Here is a 19517-nt window from a genome sequence, read left to right on the forward strand (position 1 = left end):
TTTATATCGTGGGCCTTTCCCTGGAAGAGTTTAGATTGCCCTTGTGAAGCCACTAGAACTTGTAGACTTTTTACTGCCCTCTCTATCTGCAGCATATTCTTATTCTACCACCAGAATATATGAGATGTGTATGCGTGCACAGCACATGAACAATGGAAAGAAATATACCTCTGAACCTTCTGAATATTCTAATAGAAAGTCGTTAGAAAAAAAATGAACATACAGTCATATAATTTAGAATGCTAAACATTTGCTTTCTTCCCTGTTAGAAATTTTAAATAACAACGTTTACTTTTGTAACAAAAATATGACATTCTCTGTGTCACACTTTACATTATATCACACACAATTTCATAATAATTTGGTAAACATCCATGGAAATAAGCTGCCTTCTTCCTCTACAAGCCCTTCACTTCCCAGATGATCTAAGAATTAAGCGTGGGAATACGTGTTTCATTGCCAGTAAACAGACCAGTCTTCTGGATCTCTTCTTACATCCTAGGTAAAATTAGATGTAGCATTTTCAGCCTGGTTTCTAAATGCTTTGTCTGCCAGCCGGCAGCTTGTCACCTTGAGCAGACTTAACCAATTCGTTTATTTCTCTGGTTCTTGCCTAGATTTGAATCAGGTGACGCTTTAATACCATCTCAGCAAAAATGTAAACTGTGACTTCTATGATGAGTAAGTATTGTCTGGCTCTGGAAATTTATTTTGTGAAAAACTGGTAGCACCTGTGCTAAGTTTTATGGAAGACATAATAATGTTAACTAGCCTTTCACTAAGTGCCTTTACTCTGGGAATCTCTGACTGTTTTCCTGATGAAGAAACACAATTTTCCTTCTTTTTTACCTAGAGACAGTGTAAGAAAGACAGGTTAAATGGCATTGTAATAACAAACTAATATCTAAGGTAAAAGGTCCCAAGATTTTTAAACTATAACCTTTTACATTGACAATTCATAAAAGATGCTATTTCAGAATTAATAGATCAAAGTTCTAAAGGCTTTCTCTAATATTCAGAACAATGTAGAGATTGCTCAGGGGATACAAAAACATCTAAAGGACAGTTCTTCCTTCCAAAAAGCTAACAATCTAGATATAAACCTAAAAATACATCTTCAATAACAATCCGACTACATCTGTTTGCAGTAATATATCAGAAAGAGTTAAAATAAAAGGCTGGTCAAGGATATGAGGTTATCGCCAGAAAAATAAGAAAACAGAGTGAATTCTTCTTAAAGAATAATTCATAGCATATAATAGTAAACCAAAAAAAGAAATGTTTATCTTATATCATAGAAATGAATACAATCTTCAATGAAGCTGAAAAATTATTAATATTTTTTCTTGAAACAAGATAGCTTCATGACATAAAAATGCTGCAAACAATGGAACACAGATAAAGAGTTTGGTGGGATTCTTTAAAGCATCATCAATATTTTAAAAATCAAAGGAGTTTAAAAAGAGGTGTATTGATTATTTTTGTCATATATATAATTTTAATATAAGTACATTTATATATGTCTATACAAAGCCATCAAATATATCTATATTTATAGAAAAAATCTATCACCAAAAAATGGTAGAGAAAATAATCAATAAATCCCAAAATGTGGATCTTTGTTTCAACAATATTAAAAAATAACTGTAAATTAATAAAAGCTTTAAATAATGCTAACCGTTAGTATTCACAAAAATTACCATGCAGAATAACTCTTACATGAAGATTTATATAACTTGAGAGATATTTAATGTTCATGCATAGACATACTTAATATTTTAAATGTGTCAAACTTCCTAAATCTAGATTCAAACTACCTCAAACAAGCTTCTTGAAACAATAAACTTTCTAAAATGTACATGGAAGTGCAAAGGATCAAAAACATGAAACCTCTCCAGAAAAAGAAAAGAGGGAAGAAAAGTAGATAAGAAGCCTTTTATAAAACCAAAATATTAAGACTGTGTTGGGGTCATTCAGAGATAGGCAATTACCAGTAGAAGAGAACAGATAATCACAAAAAAGACCCCATACTTATGAGGAACTTTGCTTTATGACAGATATGGCATGGCAGGTTTTGGGGCAAAGAAGTGACTATCCATAAGAAGAGTTGGAAAATGTGGATTTCATTAACTAGAAACAAGGCAGCAATCATACATAAAAGATTTACAAATTTGACTATATAAAAATTAAGAACTTTAGGTCATGAAAACGCATTTCAGAGAAAATGAAAAGACAAAACACAAACTGACATAAAATAGTTGCAACATACGTAGACAACAAAGCATTCATTTCAAAATATATGAGAACTCTTATGGAACCATCAGAAAACAAGTAAAAAGAATAGAAATAATATTCAGACATAATCAGGTATTTTGTAAGAAAAGTAATACAAATGGCCAATAAAGAGATGATGATGTGCTGAACTCGTTGGTAAGAATAAAAGTATAATTCAAGATAACTATGAGATACTATTTCAGTCCCATTTAAAAGGCAGAAATTAAATCTGACTATACTGAATTTTACAGATGATGTGGATCACAGAGGTCAATTATACTGGCAGGAGCATAAATTGGAACAATCAGTATGGAAAACAATTTGGCATTGTCTTGTGAAAATGAGCTTTTGCTTCCCATATAACCCTAATAGTTTCCTAAGTATTTATCCAAGAGTAACTCTTTCAGAAGTCTACAAGGAGCATGTACAATTAAGGTTCAGAAAAGTATTTTTTTGAAGAGAGAAAACTTAAAACATCATGAATCCCAAGAATATGATAAATACATAAATACATTGCATTACAATCATACAATAGAATATGCATCAAGAAACATAATAAATGAATTATAGTTACGTGTAATATCATAGGCAATCTTATAATAGTATTGGATGGAAGGTCACATGCAGTATGATCACCTTTATATAAAATTTGAAAATAGATAAAATGTAAATAAATACACAAGTGCACACACACATATTGGGAGGAAGAGGAGTTGAATAGTAAAGGAGCACATAGAAGAAAATCTCACATAAGTTAAAGGTGATCATTTAATTCTTGTGTCACATGCTGAGTTGTCATATGTTCATTATATTATTTAAAAGTAAGTAAAATAAAAGAAAAGAAGGGCATTCATGGACTAATGATACTAATGTATTGTGACTTACGGATTTGATTAATTCAATCATATATGCCTTGGATCCTTTTATTTATTTATTTATTTGCAACAGATTCTCACTCTGTCGCTAGGCTGGAATGCAGTGGCCCAGTCTTGGCTCACTGCAAGCTCCACTTCCCGGGTTCACGCCATTCTCCTGCCTCAGCCTCCCTAGTAGCTGGGACTACAGGCGCCCACCACCATACCCAGCTAATTTTTTGTATTTTTAGTTTAGACGGGGTTTCACCCTGTTAGCCAGGATGGTCTCAATCTCCTGACCTCGTGATCCGCCTGCCTCAGCCTCCCAAAGTGCTGAGATTACAGGCATGAGCCACCACGCCCGGCCACCTTGGATCCTTTAAAAGTAATGTATGGTTTAAGGAGGAAATTTGGTTAAATACGTTTAAGGAAATATTAATCCAACCTGTTTAATAAACATTACATGTGAACGTTGCATTTTGAAACTGTTCAAATATACCAAATGGTTTATATTATTAATTGGAACAAAAAGTCCAAAAAGAGAAAACTACAAATTCTATTACACTATTTAAAATAGCATACAAAAACAATTTTGTGCAAAATAATATAAAAGCAGAAACTGATAAATTAAAAAATAGAAACGTAGAATTAATTCAAATTAATCCCATATCATTGGATACACACACAGACATCAAAGAGAGAGAGAACATGAAATATATTAGAATATTAGGTATGAGAAGAAGGTATATATCCAAAATTAAATATAAATTTAACTGCTATCTGGGTTATTATTTTAAAATCTCACTTAAATGAATCTGTATCTGAGCAGATACAAATTATTTACATTTTTCTAAAGGGTTAACTGATAAATTCTCAGAACATTTCAACTATCAGAAAAATCATCATACTGTGTAAACAACTGCAGAAAACACAAAATAATAAATTCTCATGTTTTCAAACTAACAAAATGCTTCTCTTAATGATTTCCAAAACACATAAAAAGAAAATGACAGATCATTCCTAATATTTACTCAAATTTTTAAAAAAATTAACAATATAATTCAGCAGTATGTTATAGAAATAAGTAAAATTAGTTCTAATATGACAAAGGTGATTTAATATTTGAGAATATGTAATATGAAGCAAGTCATTCCAAATGAAAATTTTGTAAACATAATTATATTTTTGTAATGGCATTTTAGAAGATTTCAATTACTCTGTAATTAAAAATTTGGCTATTTTAGGGTAAGAGAGATTCCATGAATATAGTGAATAGTAAATAACCTACATCATTGTTCATTTTCATTCAAATTAATAATAAAATGATCTTACTTTCTTTTACCAGAAACATTCATAATTATTCTGGCAATTCTGATCAGTGAAGGATGAAACAGAATTAGAGTTCTGTTTCTAATTATTTCAAGGAAAAGGGTGAGGTTGAAGATATCCTATCTAAAACTTTACGTAATATATATAGATAATATATAGATATCTATTATATCTAATGGATATATAGACATTACATAAGCCTTAGAGAGTCAGTCAATACTTGTTATTTATATAAGTTCAGTATTTTTTTGACTATAAATACTCAAAATAAATTATGTCATCAATCAAAGATGGAAAAATAATTTCATTTACAATTGCTCCTCCAAAAAGTCACAAAAACGACATGGGAATAATTATAGAAAAAAACTAATTGTATAATAATAATTACAAAAATTTTTAGATTTATCAATTAAATTTAAATGTATGGATAATCACAGTTTGACCCTAGATTTTAAAAAATCAATTCTTTCTAAATATTTTATTAGTTTATACAAAATAAATTAAAACTCCATGGTAGTGATTTTTTCTCTTACCAAAATTTTTGCCAAGTTATCTGGAAAAATTAATTTCCAGGAATAATTATGAAAAAATAAATTTCATTGTCCAAAATACTGTACTGAGGAAAAGATTATTTCTTATAAACAGTCATATTATGTTTTCTTCTTATCTTGTATCTCAAAATAAATTTCAGGTTGATTAAAGTATCAAAGTTATAAAATGAAAATATTAATGGAAAACTGAATAAAATACAGGTCAATATTGAACTGATTTGTGGATAGGAAATGAAATGATTAAAAATATAACACAAATTTAATATATTGCTAAATAAAAATAAATGGTACTGAAGAACATTACTAAAATTAAATGTAAATGAAGAACTAGGAATATTATAAGGAATGCAACTAAAAATTGGTATCTTTAACCTATTAAAAGCATTCTAGTAACAGACAGTGGATGTGAGAAGACAACACAAGGAATGTGACCAGAAAATAAAAATTAAACATATTTAATTTTAATTATAAATGCTATTAAAATCAAATTGATTTATTAACAATAATTCACGAACATTCAGGAACGATAAAAATAATAATATTTAATAAGCTAAACAGGGAATTTCACTTTTAATAGAAGAGTAAATGAAGACAATCTCTCTGTAAAGCAATTCATTATTATCTTAAAATATTATTCTTTGAAATAGTAATTTTTAGAATCAGTTCCTAGAAATAATCAGTGACACAAAGTTTTATATATAGGATAAGTATATTCATGACAATATGATTGACAGCAAAATAACCGAGGAACAAATGAAATGTGAACTATGATAATTGAATTATAGCCCTAAAATGAATACTAATCATTAAAATGACATTTTAAACTTTTCAGAAGAATCATTTAATTATTTTATACAAACTAATATGTCAACATTATTTTAAGAAGCAAGGAAAAGAGTCAAATAAAATAACCAAAATATATCTCTGTCCGGAAATAGCACATTCGGAGCACATCATTATTGGTCTCTTAGTATATAGATTTATATAGATTCTTTGAGTTCATTATGTTTTAAGAATATTTTTGTCTTGCTGTTATATGTAAGCCAACAAAAGCTGTTTATAGTATTCTTGTGTTATCGTATATTCTCCTTGGATCTACAGATAATTCGTTCACTTGTGTCTGCAATTTGTTACGAAAAAAATCTATGGCCAATATGACTAAGCCTACCTCTCATCTCCATGAGTGACTTGATATTTTCTGCATGGACCCTGAAGAATTTTTCATTTTTCAACTTCAATAGTATTATCGCAATATATTTCGATGTCTCTTATTCTACGTCATGTTTTTTTAAATGTAGTGTACCATTTTAATATTGATACATACTTTTATTTAAATGTTTTTTTCATTTGTTGGATTACCCGCTTTTTCCCAGTGGAAGCCTTTTTTACATACATACTATGACTTTTCAGGCACGGCTAGTTGAACACAATGTTTCTAATTTAGTTTTTATTTTTATAAGTTTTGTATTGGTCCTTTTAACTATAAGCTCACTGTTTTTTCTTGATTGTGAGGCAAAGAGATAGCCTTTTTTTTTTTTTTTTCTTTGTCCCTTGCATTGAGTTCTCTTTCAGATTAGGGTCTTTGACGTTTTAAAAAAAGTGACATGCATTTCCTTTATCTCTTTCTGTGGTATGCTTGCTAATTTCCCATGCATTTTCTTTTCATCTTGTTCATGAATATGGTTAGCTGTGCCAAAACCCTTGTTTTTTGTTGCATCCTGTGGATCAATTCTCCTTGACTCTCTAAGTGCTCTCTCTGAAAGCTATTTTCCTCCACATCCAACTACCTTTGTGATCTGAGATACAGATTTTTTGTTTCACTTTGAAGAAAGAGTTTTGTGGCAACTATTGCCTGTATTGGGTATCCTGAGCACTGCTTAACTTTCGTTTATTTAATGTTATGAACCAGGGTTCTCTCTACTTAGGCAGTAGTATATCAGGATCCCTAGGCAGAAGACTCGGGGTCTTGAATCCTTCCCTACAGTTCCTCTTGCAGCACTTGAAAATGGCTAGGAGCTTTTATTCTGTAAGGTTCGAACCTCTGCTTTTCCTAGACTTCCTAGTAACTATGTTTATCAATTTATTTTCAAATTTGATACTACTGAGAAGTTTGGAGATTTTCTTGACTCACATTCTTGCCCAAAATGACATCAAGGTGTTATGACATAAACATTGATGGAGTAGGTTTTTTGTTTGTTTGTTTGTTTTTTGAGACAGAGTCTCGATCTGTCACCAGGCTGGAGTGCAGTGGCGCGATCTCGGCTCACTGCAACCTCCACCTCCCGGGTTCAAGCGATTCTTGTGCCTCAGCTTCCTGAGTAACTGGGACTACAGGTGCCTGCCACCATGCCTGGCTAATTTTTGTATTTTTAGTAGAGACAGGGTTTCACCGTGTTAGCCAGGATGATCTTGATCTCCTGATCTCGTGATCCGCCTGCCTTGGCCTTCCAAAGTGCTGGGATTACAGGCGTGAGCCACCGTGCCTGGCTGCAGTAGGTTTTATTTCTTACCTTGGTCAAATTTTTTTAAAGATTATGACATGAAATTTTACTTCTAACAACTTCTAGCTGTTGGAGATTTTTGCTTGGGTGTTACTATTTTTTTCATTTTATCTAATATTGAGGAATGTAGATTTTATAATTCTGCTTTATTATCGAGAATTCTCCTTTTAAACGATACATTTTTGGGAAAAAAGAGACAACCATATAAACATAAAATACCTATTTTCTAAAACAAATAAGTGTTTAAAAACAGAAATGTAAAAGAATGCGTATTTTCTTTTGTCTAATTATTGTTTTTTGATTTCCCCCGTTTTTTGAAGTAATTCTTATGAATATTTGGAGTGTCTCAGAAAAAAATATGCATTATTTTGGAAATATGCAAAACATTCTCAATCACGAAAGAACTAAATTTAAAAAATAACATTGGTATTTTGCAGGATTTAATTACATTTTTTAAGTTAGCATGTAAAATGTCCAATTGGCAGAACCTTGTTTATGAAGTCTTTTAAATATATAATGTAAAGGAAGTTTAAACACAATAGTATGCAAATACGGGAACTTTTGAGGAACAGACAGAGGTTTAACTTTAAATGAGTATTTTAAAATAAAAATGTATTCAACGCTATATCTAGCACTCATTCCAATGGAAACCAATTCTAGGAAATCTCCCTTATTTCCTGAACCTGGGCACCTGAGGATATTGGTGTGAGTCCTTTTCCTGCGGCAGGTGATGCCTTCAGCAACTGTGATGATCAGATTTCTGGTTTCCACAGACCAAACCTACTTTGAAATCAGCTTCAGGACTGATATAATAGTACCAACATTTGTCAAAGTTCCAACAATAAAACAAATGTAAATGTAGCCTCTTCTCATTAGATCCTAAAAAATAAGATTGTATACCAAACAACCCCCCTAAATATCTATAGGCTGTGAGACATAAAAGCCGATTTCCATAGTTTGTTCCCTTCTCTTTTAAAATTGTTTGAAACAGAACACTTTAGAGATCTTCCAAGAAATTTAGAGGGTTAAAGTTTCAGTTTTCAAAAGTGAAGTACTGGTTTAAGATTAAAGTGATGCTATCGTAAGTTTTGGAGTTGTGACTGCTGAAAAGCCAATAGTTTTCTCACAAACTATTGGATTATAGAATAACCATAGTAGAAAACATGGGGCTGTGGAGCACATTGTTCTAATGTGAGGTATATTATATATAGCACAACGCTTTTCACATTAGGAGGTGAGATGTGTATATTTCACTTAATTGGAAACATCCCTTCCCCCTAGAAAAGGTGATTCATGAAGTCCTATTGGACAGGGCACACTCACAATTCAAGGTATAAAATGGACTCATGCAGTCACAAAACAATGAGGAACTGAACCTACTGCAGGCAAATCACTTCAATTCATTACAAAATGAAATTTAGGACTGGACTATTTCATTGTGGATTGCTTTTTGCAGCCTCGTAATCTGTTTAATGGAAGTAATTTGTTAATAAAACAGTGGTAATGAAACAGAAGTATCTGTTTACAGCAGTTCCCTTATAGTTCTTGTGCTTATGCCTGCTTTCATTATTCATAGAGAAAGGTACACAATGTAGTCTGGTGTACATCAGTAATAGAAAACCACTTACAGGAGGATGGGAAAGGACATCATCAGTAGAGTATAATGTCTGTATTTGGAATCATTATTGCCCCCTTTGGAGTGTTTTTTCACCCTTAAAGGCAATCGATCTTGAAGCAAGCTAAAAGCTACAATAAAAATACATTTTATCTTTAGACCTTTAAACAATATCTCTTTGATCTAAATGGTCTCTCTGCTTCAGCAATTACCATTTAAGTTTTTCTCCTTTCTTCAGTTGGGAGCACATATATTCTAGTCTGAACCAGTAATAAAATTCTAGAAACAAAGCACTTTTTCAAAAATAGATGAACATTTTTTCCCTTTAACTGTGGAAGCTTATTTTTTTTCTGTTTAACCACATTTATTGATAATTCATTTGTGTTATTTCTGTAATCTGCATGAAATCTTTAGATCCCTTAATAGAAACAGGTAGAAGACAAACGATCACAATCCCCTCTAACTAAAATGACAATTTTTTAAAAGTTCATTGAAAAAATTAGTAAGATTTTTTGATAATGTATGAAAAACAGTTATATTTCTTCAGTTCTGAATGGACAGATTCCTTCTTTTAGTTAGATTTAATAAATGAATTGCAAATAGATTCTTTAAAAAAGATGATATTTACTATGCAAAATATAATTTTAGTTGGGTAAATTTGCTGAATATGTGTTATAACACAGAATAATATGAAAGAAAAGAATGTCTAAAATGAAAATTTTCAACTACATTGTGAACAAAAATCCCTTTAAAATACAATTTGTTTTAATACCTTATAATATCATGTATAAAAATCTCATTATTTGTAAATTAGTTGATAAATGTTATAAAGCTTTATTCAGAATATCAAAACAAGTTATATTGAATAATACTGGGGGAAAATACAAAATTTCAATTACAAGATGGGTAAGTTATAGACAATCTAATGTAAGCACAGTGTGTCCAGAATTGGTGGGTTCTTGGTCTCACTGACTTCAAGAATGAAGCCGCAGACCCTCGCCGCGAGTGTTACAGTTCTTAAAGATGGTGTGTCCGGAGTTTCTTCCTTCTGCTGTTCGGATGTGTTTGGAGTTTCTTCCTTCTTTCTGATGGGTTCAGGAGTGAAGCTGCAGACCTTCTCGGTGAGTGTTACAGCTCATAAAGGCAGTGTGGACCCAAAGAGTAAGCAGCAGCAAGATTTATTGCAAAGAGTGAAAAAACAATGCTTCCACAGTGTGGAAGGGGACCCGAGTGGGTTGCTGCTTATGCTGGCTCGGGCAGTCTGCTTTTATTCCCTTATCTGACCCCACCCACATCCTGCTGATTGGTCCATCTTACAGAGAGCTGATTGATCCGTTTTAAAGAGTGGTTCTGAGCTAGACACAGAGTGCTGATTGGTGCATTTACAATCCTTTAGCTAGACATAAAAGTTCTCCAAGTCCCCACCAGATTAGCTAGATACAGAGTGCTAACAGGTGAATTTACAGTCCTCTAGCTAGACATAAAAGTTCTCCAAGTCCCCTCCAGATTAGCTAGATACAGAGTGCTGATTGGTGCATCCACAAGCCCCCGAGCTAGACAGAGAGTGCTAATTGGCGCATATACAGTCTCTGAGCTAGACATAAAAGTTATCCAAGTCCCCACCGGACTGAGGAGCCCAGCTGGCTTCGCCTAGGGGATCCAGCACCTGGGCCTCAGTGGAGCTGCCCACCAGCCCACGCTGTGTGCCGCCTGCACTCCTCAGCCCTTGGGCAGTTGATGGGACCCAGTGCTGTGGAGCAGGGGGTGGAGCCCTGCTGGGGAGGCTAGGGATGCACGGGAGCCCACGGGGAAGGCGGTAAGTGGGGGAGAGGGGGAAGGGGGGGAGGGGGAGGGGAGGAAGGGGAGGGGAAGGGGAGGAAGGGGAGGGGGAAGGGGGAGGGGAGGGAGGGGAGGGGGAGGGGCAGGGGAGGAAGGGGAGGGGGAAGGGGGAGGGGAGGGAGGGGAGGGGGAGGGGCAGGGGAGGAAGGGGAGGGGGAGGGGGAGGGGAGGAAGGGGAGGGGGAGGGGGAGGGGGGAGGGTGTGGGCGGGTGAGTTCGGGCATGGCGGGCTGCAGGTCCTGAGCCCTGCCCTGCCGGGAGGCGGCTAAGACCTGGCAAGAATTCAAGTGTAGCACAGATGGGCTGGCAGTGCTGGGGGACCCAGCACCCCCTCCACAGCTGCTGGCCTGGATGCTAAGCACCTCACTGCCCAGGCCAGCGGTGCCCGGCTGCTACGAGTGTGGGGCCCACCAAGCCCGCGCCCACCCAGAACTCTGCGCTGGCCTGCCAGTGCCATGTGTAGCCCCGGTTTCCACCTGTGCCTCTCTCTCCACACGTCCCCCAAACCGAGGGAGCTGGCTTCGGCCTCCACCAGCCCAGAGAGGGGCTCCCACAGTGCAGTGGCAGGCTGAAGGGCTCTTCAAATGTGGCCAGAGCGGATGCCAAGGCCCAGAAGGCAGTGAGAGCTAGCGAGGGCTGCTAGCACATTGTCATCTCTCAATAATGATTACAGTTAATAATTTTGTATTGTTTACTTGAAATTTGATGAGAGCAGATTTTCTTTACCTCCATCCCCCACAGGCAAAATGGTAACTATGGGTGGTTATGGGTGATGATAGATATGTTAATTAATTTTATTGTGGTTATTGCACAATGTATACATATATGAAGTCTTCACATTTTATACTTTGAACATATACAATCTTTATTTGTCAATTGTAAAGCTGGAAAAAAGACTGGGGTGGGATCTTCTGATTTAAATCAGTTAAAACATTATTTGAAAAGATAGGTTTTTAATTTTTGAAATCATATATATGAACTAAAAATTAGATGGGAGTTTTAAATCCCAGCATTATTTTCAAATTAAGGATTTTCTGTGTATTAGGACATGACCAACCTGCCAATTATTGTATTGCCAAATATGGGCCATATGTAAATCTTCGTCACACTTCATTGCTGGTGACGTTACATAAACCATTTGAGGTATTTCTTCATATGTGAAATGGAAATAAGGATAATTTCTACCATATATGGATTTCCGTGATTAAATGAGATTACACATCAAAGCACAGAATCTGGACTAGACACAACATTCAATGACATTAGCCCATCATTAGTAGATGTTTGAAGAGGTAGAGAACAATGGTGCTTGTTTCTAGTCCTGTGCCTTTTCTCCCTGACCCAGCTAAGAGAGAACAAAAATGGTGCTTATTGGGCTGTGCTGGTGGAATGAAACTCAGATTAAAGGAAGGCAGATTTTATATGTCCATTCAAATTAGCTTTCCTGGGACTAGTTCTAACAGGTTTTAAAACAAACCATAAAGTTGCAATACTTAACATATGTCATTCAATTTCTAAGCGTTGCACCTGATGTGATTTCTGGTCTCTAGACCTCACAATGTCATAGACAGGAATAGACACAGAACTATATCCATGTAAAGGGAGAGGGCATTTACCTATAAAAGAAGATAGAAATGTTCTTATGAGCCTTCCACAGAATCTGCTAAATACATGTGAATGGCTTTGACTATTAAACTCTTCTGTGCTGATAGCTCTGTGCAAGAGAGGCTACATACTTTATGGGGCTCAGTGCATAATGACAATGCCAGGCTCCACTTTAAGTAGTAGAAAACAAGTACTAGTAAATGTACTAAAATATAAAGATTTTTTTCTTTCTTCTGCAGTCTCTCTTAACCTGAAAAAATATATATGTTTAATTTACTATTTAATCTCATTCTTCCTCAGGCTTGGGGATAACCTGTGGGGCCATTGCAGATACTCACAGGCAACTGAGGGCCCTGTCCCATAAGTAAGCAGGCCTGCACGGGCCCCCAGTTGGTGTTTCCCCTCTCCCTCAAGCTGCCAGACCAACAAACTCTATTTTATAGAGGGCAGGGACATCAAGCCGGGCCACAACCTAAGTGGACTAACAACTCGGGTGGACCAACAACTCCAAAGAATATTCAACTTCTGCTCTGGAGGGTGAGCACTAGTTAAACATATCAGTGGTGGGTAAAGAATGACCTCCACCAAGTCCCACTGTGCCCCTCCCCAGGACTCCACAGGGTGAGCACACCTTACCCACGCTCCTGATGCTCCTGCTCAGGCTCCAGCTGGTGACCCAGGACAGCAGCCGTCTCTGGGAAGGAGACGGGAGGGAGAGATCAAGAATATGTCCAGAGGAAGTGGAGGGAGATGAAACTGCTAGTGAGCAGAGGTTCCAAGTACCTGTGGGTATGCTGTGTTTTCTAAAGAGCTTCACCAGCAACACACAAATTCAAAGATAAAAGTATTAAGATTTTCAAGATAGAGACGCTAACCATTAAATCCCAAGTGCTAGTCTTTCTATTCCCAGAGCCTTGCCCTCTGTCATTGCTCTTATTGCAAGCCCATTGAGAGAGAGAGAGAGAGAGAGCAAGAGAGAGAGAGAGGAGGGAGGAAAAGAAGAGACAGGAAAGGGGAAAGAAAGATATTCTTAGCATTTAGGACGTGCCTCACTGGAACATCAAGTAGTGTTGAGATGTTGGTATTCATTTCACCTTAAGTAATATCTCTTTATTTTAAATTTCATATTTATGAATACAAATAAAATATAATAACCTCTGAATAAAGATTCCTTGATAGACTGTCTTTGGAGTTGGATGCATCCCTGACAGCAACCTGACTTTCCCAACACTGTTTTTCAGATAGACCCCCAGGGAGATTTGTGTGCTTATTATCCAACTGATTTTCTTAACTGCCATCCGTACTGCCGTCATTGACTAATGTGACTAAATGCTTTTCCTCCTGTTTCAGTAGATAGCCTATTAGGGTTCTCTGTGTGATTTAATTAAATAAGTTTCTCCCCAGAGTTCAGAGACAAAGTCAGAAAATACTTTTTGAAATTGGAACAATTAGGTATACACATAAAATACATGAAATTAAGTGGAAAGATCCCTAAGAAGCTGTTTCTATTACTGTCCTTTTTAAAGAAGTCCACTCATTTTCTCATTCTCCACATGCTTAATTCTGGGAGTGAGAATAGGAATGTGTCTTCTGCTCTTGACCAACAGGCTGCTTCTTTGAATAGTCGATGTTGTTTTCTCATATTCCTCACTACTCTTAGCCAACACTTCCTTATATGCTTTTGAAAATTTGGCAGCTAACTTAAGATGTGCCTACCTCTTTCAGTTCTCTCAAGTTACAGTGGGAGCCTCAAGGGCTGTTGGCAAGATGAAGCCAGCCCCTCAGCAATTTGATTTTCATGAGGAAAGCATGATCTCCATCCTACTTCAGCATCAACCCACACCTAAAGTTCCTCAGTAGAGCTAGTCATCACTGACAACTCTTTCAGTTGTGAAATCTTAGAGTCAGTCCATTACTTGACTCTTACACAAAACTTCCTATTCTCTGAGTTCCTATTTCTCACCAGCTGACTCATATTGAATTTGTTCATCTCACACGCATCCCGATTTCCAGTCCTGTGCCTTTTCTCCCTGAGCCAGCTAAGCCTTCTTTCTTCTCTTTCTTCCCTTTTCCATCCTCAACTCCTTGGGCTGTCACCATAATCTTGCTTGTTTTCTCTTCCATCACATACACTTGCAAGATTTCAACTTTGATTCCATTCACAACACCCTTTTCTGTTTCTATGCCTTGCAAGTGTCATAGTGACAGGAAAACAAAAACAAAAAAACTATCGCTGTCATGGAATTTTACTTCAGATTTACAGTTCATAGCTTCAACCAAGCAATACCTTCATTGTTTCCAGAATTTATTGTTTGGCCATCACCAGGTTTTTCGCCCCTTCCCTGGGTGTATATTCTCACATTTTTGTCACTTTCCATGTGGCTTTCATTCTACTTTAGCATTTCTTCAGCAAATAACCTTCCCACTTCACAGAAAGTAGAAAGGTAGTTAGAAATAAAAACTATAACGTGTGGAAAAAAAAAAACCAGAGGGATAAATGGGATATTAGATACTGCAGATATTAGATACTAGAAAGCTAGAAATGATTTGCCCACATCTCATATTCATTCTCCTTTCCTCTCGACACTGTGAAGGTATATGTGTTTGTACCAGTTCTGGTCTTTCTCCTTTCAGACTCCTTGTGCATGAACAGAAGTGATGCCTACTCTCTTTTTGAAATGTTCTTATCTTTATGAAATGTTCATATCTTTTTGAAATGTTTTTATCTTTAACACTATCTTATAGTTTGGCTCTTTTCTTCCAGCAGATGAGCAATTGCTAGTTACCCCACCTTATCCATATGGAAAACAAAAACTTAATTCCCTACATTATTATGCTCTCTACCAACCTTTCTATTTCTTGTTTAGAGTTAAAGTTTTTGAAAGACTATTCTATATTGGCTACTATAGGTGGTCACATACAAATTATAAGCAAACATTCACTTCCACTTGATTACCAAACATATTGTAACTCAAGAACCCAAAGATGTTCTAAGGACATTGTCTCACTTCCTTTTCTTGTCCAGCTCTGACTTTTCTGAGGTATTTGGCATCACTGATTACTACTGTATTCTTGATTCTACCTTAAGCCTTTGGTATTTGCCTTTCCCTTTTCTTTTCCTTCCTTCCCTGACCACTCCTGCTTTGTTCCTTTTACAGGCTTTTCATTATTTTTTTTATTTTGGTTTTAATAGGAAACTATTCAGGCCTTCATCTGTGTCTCATTTTCTTCAGTTTCTATGTGAAATTATCTAAACACATCAATTTGTACTCCTGCAAATGACCAAGATGGAATAACAAGGGCAGGATTACTCTCATGCCTAAACAACTAAAAATATAGATGGAATCTGAGACAATGATTTTCAAAACATTGAGCATTAGGCATTGAATTGGCACTGAGTCTTAAGAGGCAGGAAGCAAATTAGGTAGACACTGACTGCCCTAACTTACTGGCTTCAAGCCATTTCCAGGTCACAGTTTAGGAAGAGGATACCCAGGTAGACTCCAGCACACTCACTGAGTTGAGGAAATGGGGCTGAGATTCTGAGGACACCAAGACAGGTTGAGTTCACACATCAGAATATTAGATTGCAGAGGTTCACAGAGAGAGCAGAAGAGATTTGTGGGTTCTCCTCTAGTCTTCAGCGGAGTAGTGATCAGCAGATGTTTCAAGGAAACTACTTGAGACAGCAAAAGGAACCACCCAAAAGGATTAGAAGAAACAATAATGTTATTTAATATCCTCACAAGGATAAGAAGAGTGAACACCTGCCCCTCAGCTAGACTGGACAGTTTTATAATAGTTGTGCCACTAAATAGATACTCAGAAAGGTCTGAGTAGTGGGAAATAATCTGCCAAAAGTAAATACTGCTTTAGTCCTGGCTGACAAGTCTTCAGAGTAAGACCTGAAAATATCTCTTAACAATAAGTTAACTGTATTCTAGAACAAAGCTCAAGAAAATTTACAGGAATACAAAAATATTCATTACTTAACAAGGTGAAATTTATAATATCTGTCATATAATTTAATAAAACTGTAAGATATGCAAAAGAGTAGAAAAATATGACCTATAAAAAGGAAAAACACCATTCAATCAAAACCAACTAAGAACTGACATAGACCTAAGTATTAGGAGACAGGGACGTTACAATTCTTATTTTAAATGTATTCAATATATTTTAAAAGATAGGAGAAATATTGACCATGTTGAGGAGAGAAATAGAAAATCTAAAGAAGACCAAAATGGAACTTTTAGAAATAAAAACTATGATGGGTTAAAGAAAAATAACCTGAAGGGATTAATGGAAGATTAGATATTGCAGAAGGAGAGATTAGTAAACCTGAAGCTATAGCAATAAAAATTCTTCAAAATTAAAAACACAGAGGGGAAAAAAAAGAAATAATGAAACATATGAGACCTGTGAGACAATGTGAAATGGCCTGATGTATGTATAATTGGAGTTTCTAAAGGAAAGCAGTAACTAAACATTTATTTGAATAAATTATCCCCAAAAATATTCTTAATCTGATGAAAATTATAAGGCCACAGATTCTAAGAAGTAAATGAACCCCAAATTTATACACATGAGTTTCAACTTCTCCATATTTGTAGATGATTTTTCACTAGGGAAGACACATTTCCTGGATTAACTCCTTTTCTAAATAACCTATTAGACATCACTACCTGGATTCCAAGTATACACTTTAAAGGCAATATGGCTAGTCATTCACTTACTTGTTTGTTCAACCCATATGTTACATGAGTGAGAAATAAATGTTTATGTGTGAAGCCACTGAGATAAACAACTTGTTTCTCATAGAATGGGTCTGTCATAACTAACCAGCATTAGCTCCACATCAAAGTCTTCATGGACCACTCTTGTTTGGGTTGTATGTTCCCTTCTTTCTATTTCCAAATACACAAAACATATGTCTAATATGATACTTATGCCAATATATCGTTTTTTTTACTTACTTTTCTAAGACAATGTATTCTGAGTTCCCACTAAGTTATGGGTCTCAAGTACCATGATAGCGTCATGTCTAGCATGATGCTTCATTCCTAGAAAGTGATCAGTAAATATGGAGACAAGAATGATTTCAGTTGTGGGTACTGAAAATACTGAAAACTTGAACCAGACTGGATCATATAACTGAAAAGTTCACAGAGGAATGGTTACATACTCGTAGGGCCTTGTGGAAACAGAAAAGGCAGAGTCCCTAGTTCAAAAAGCAGGAAAAAGTGTGCATGTAAAGCTATCAAAAACACCTTTACATTAAAATATTTTACACTTACATACATAATGGGGTAACAGTGATTGATAAAAATATAAATTTACAAATTACAAAATTAACAATTTTTAAGTTTCATAATTTTATGTAATACAATAAATAATAATGCTTTTAGTGTATATATTTTTTGAGTATGATATTTTCTTGGCTTGTTTTTCTGCAAATTCATTTGTTAGGTTATCAACATTTGTATTTTTAGTGGCTTGATTTTCAATTGATATAATTGAAGCTGATGTCAATAGCCCTTGGCAAATCAAGATTGCAAATAATTTTTCGTGATTGTAATTTACAGAAAGCTCCAACTGATTCAACTGCTTCTGGAGCTGTTAAGAGTCTTTATAGGCTGTGACCTCTTAGGAAAAAAATTCTGACAAATTATTTTAAAATACAGATTTTGATATATTTAGAGCTGATGATTCTTGAGGAACATATTTTTTTCTAAAAGAATTTAATTCTTTATACAAATCAATTGCCCGTAACTCTGAATTCAACTTCAAGTGTAAATTTATACAATGACATTTTATTTTCTCTTCTGACATTTTCTTAACTTGTAAAGATTGTTCATGAAACCAAAAGTGATTTTATAATTTGTAAATAATTCAAATGCCTGTTTATGTATTCTATGGTTGTGTCTGCAATTGCAAGTAAACATTAATTTTAAAATTATCTTCTTAATAATTGTTTAACCTGAGACTTTATATGAATATAATGTTATTTAATATCAAATGACACTATCTTTAAATTTAATTTCTATTTATCTAAGCCTGTGAATATTTGCTTTGCAATGTTGCAGCAGTTTTCAAAACCAGAAATTCCAAATTCTTTGAAGGCTTCTAATAACTTTTTAATATATTTTATTGCAATGTCCAAGTTTATTCTTTGAGTTAATTGTAATTTTCTGACAAAATGTATTGCCTGAGTGTCAACAGTTTTAAATCTCAGTCCCTGGAGTTAACATTTTTACAGATGCCGGTGGGCTAGGCTAGAGAAAAGGGCAAGCCAGCTTCCACGCACTGCAGGCATGAGAAGGCATGCCTTCTCTTGCTGGACCATTCACATTGTGGTCTTCGCTGCTATTTCTGCTGATGCTGTTGCGGACAGATTTGTATCCAAGTCCTGGCTGGGATTCCCCCTCAGAGTTTCTTGAGTCTTGGACTGCCCTAGGCATGTCCGTGTGTGCTAGGCCAAATCACATGTGTGCTAGATACTGCTGAGTGTTATCTACCATGCTCAGGGATATGCTCCATTGCCCCATAGGACTTGATTTACAAACACAGTTTCAAAGATAATAATTATGAATTTCAAAATAGCAACAATGGAGTATTAAATCAAGGGTGGGGGGGGTCCCTTTTGAGAATGAACCCTGTGGAACTGCCCAGATTACGTGCCCCTAATGCGGTCAAATCTATTTACAGAGGTTGCTCACGTTCAGGTGTTATTTGATGCAGAAGTAAGTTTTATACCAGGCTGTCATTTATTTTTGTAAATCTAACTTCTTTCATGTATTGGTTCCATCCATTGAATAGCTTCCTGCATGGTTGCAAAAATGGCTGTAGGTCTTCTAGGTCTCTTGGCCATATATTACACAGTACAGACAAAAGAGTGTTTGTTCCATAATTCTCACTAAGTGTCCTGAGATTCTCACCAGTTACTCATG

The 19517-nt window shown here is 35.4% G+C and overlaps 1 long non-coding RNA gene across 1 annotated transcript in view; it reads left to right on the forward strand.

Annotated features, from left to right (window-relative positions):
* The first annotated feature begins 617 nt into the window (after window positions 1–617).
* The window catches only part of LOC134739601 (uncharacterized), a 31702-nt gene continuing 12802 nt past the window's right edge, over window positions 618–19517 (forward strand). Inside the window, exon 1 of the long non-coding RNA XR_010126430.1 lies at window positions 618–681. This is a non-coding gene — a long non-coding RNA (uncharacterized LOC134739601). The remainder of the gene's footprint in view (window positions 682–19517) is intronic.

Source organism: Pongo pygmaeus, chromosome 4, assembly GCF_028885625.2.
Source record: "Pongo pygmaeus isolate AG05252 chromosome 4, NHGRI_mPonPyg2-v2.0_pri, whole genome shotgun sequence".
NCBI classification, from domain to species: Eukaryota; Metazoa; Chordata; class Mammalia; order Primates; family Hominidae; genus Pongo; species Pongo pygmaeus.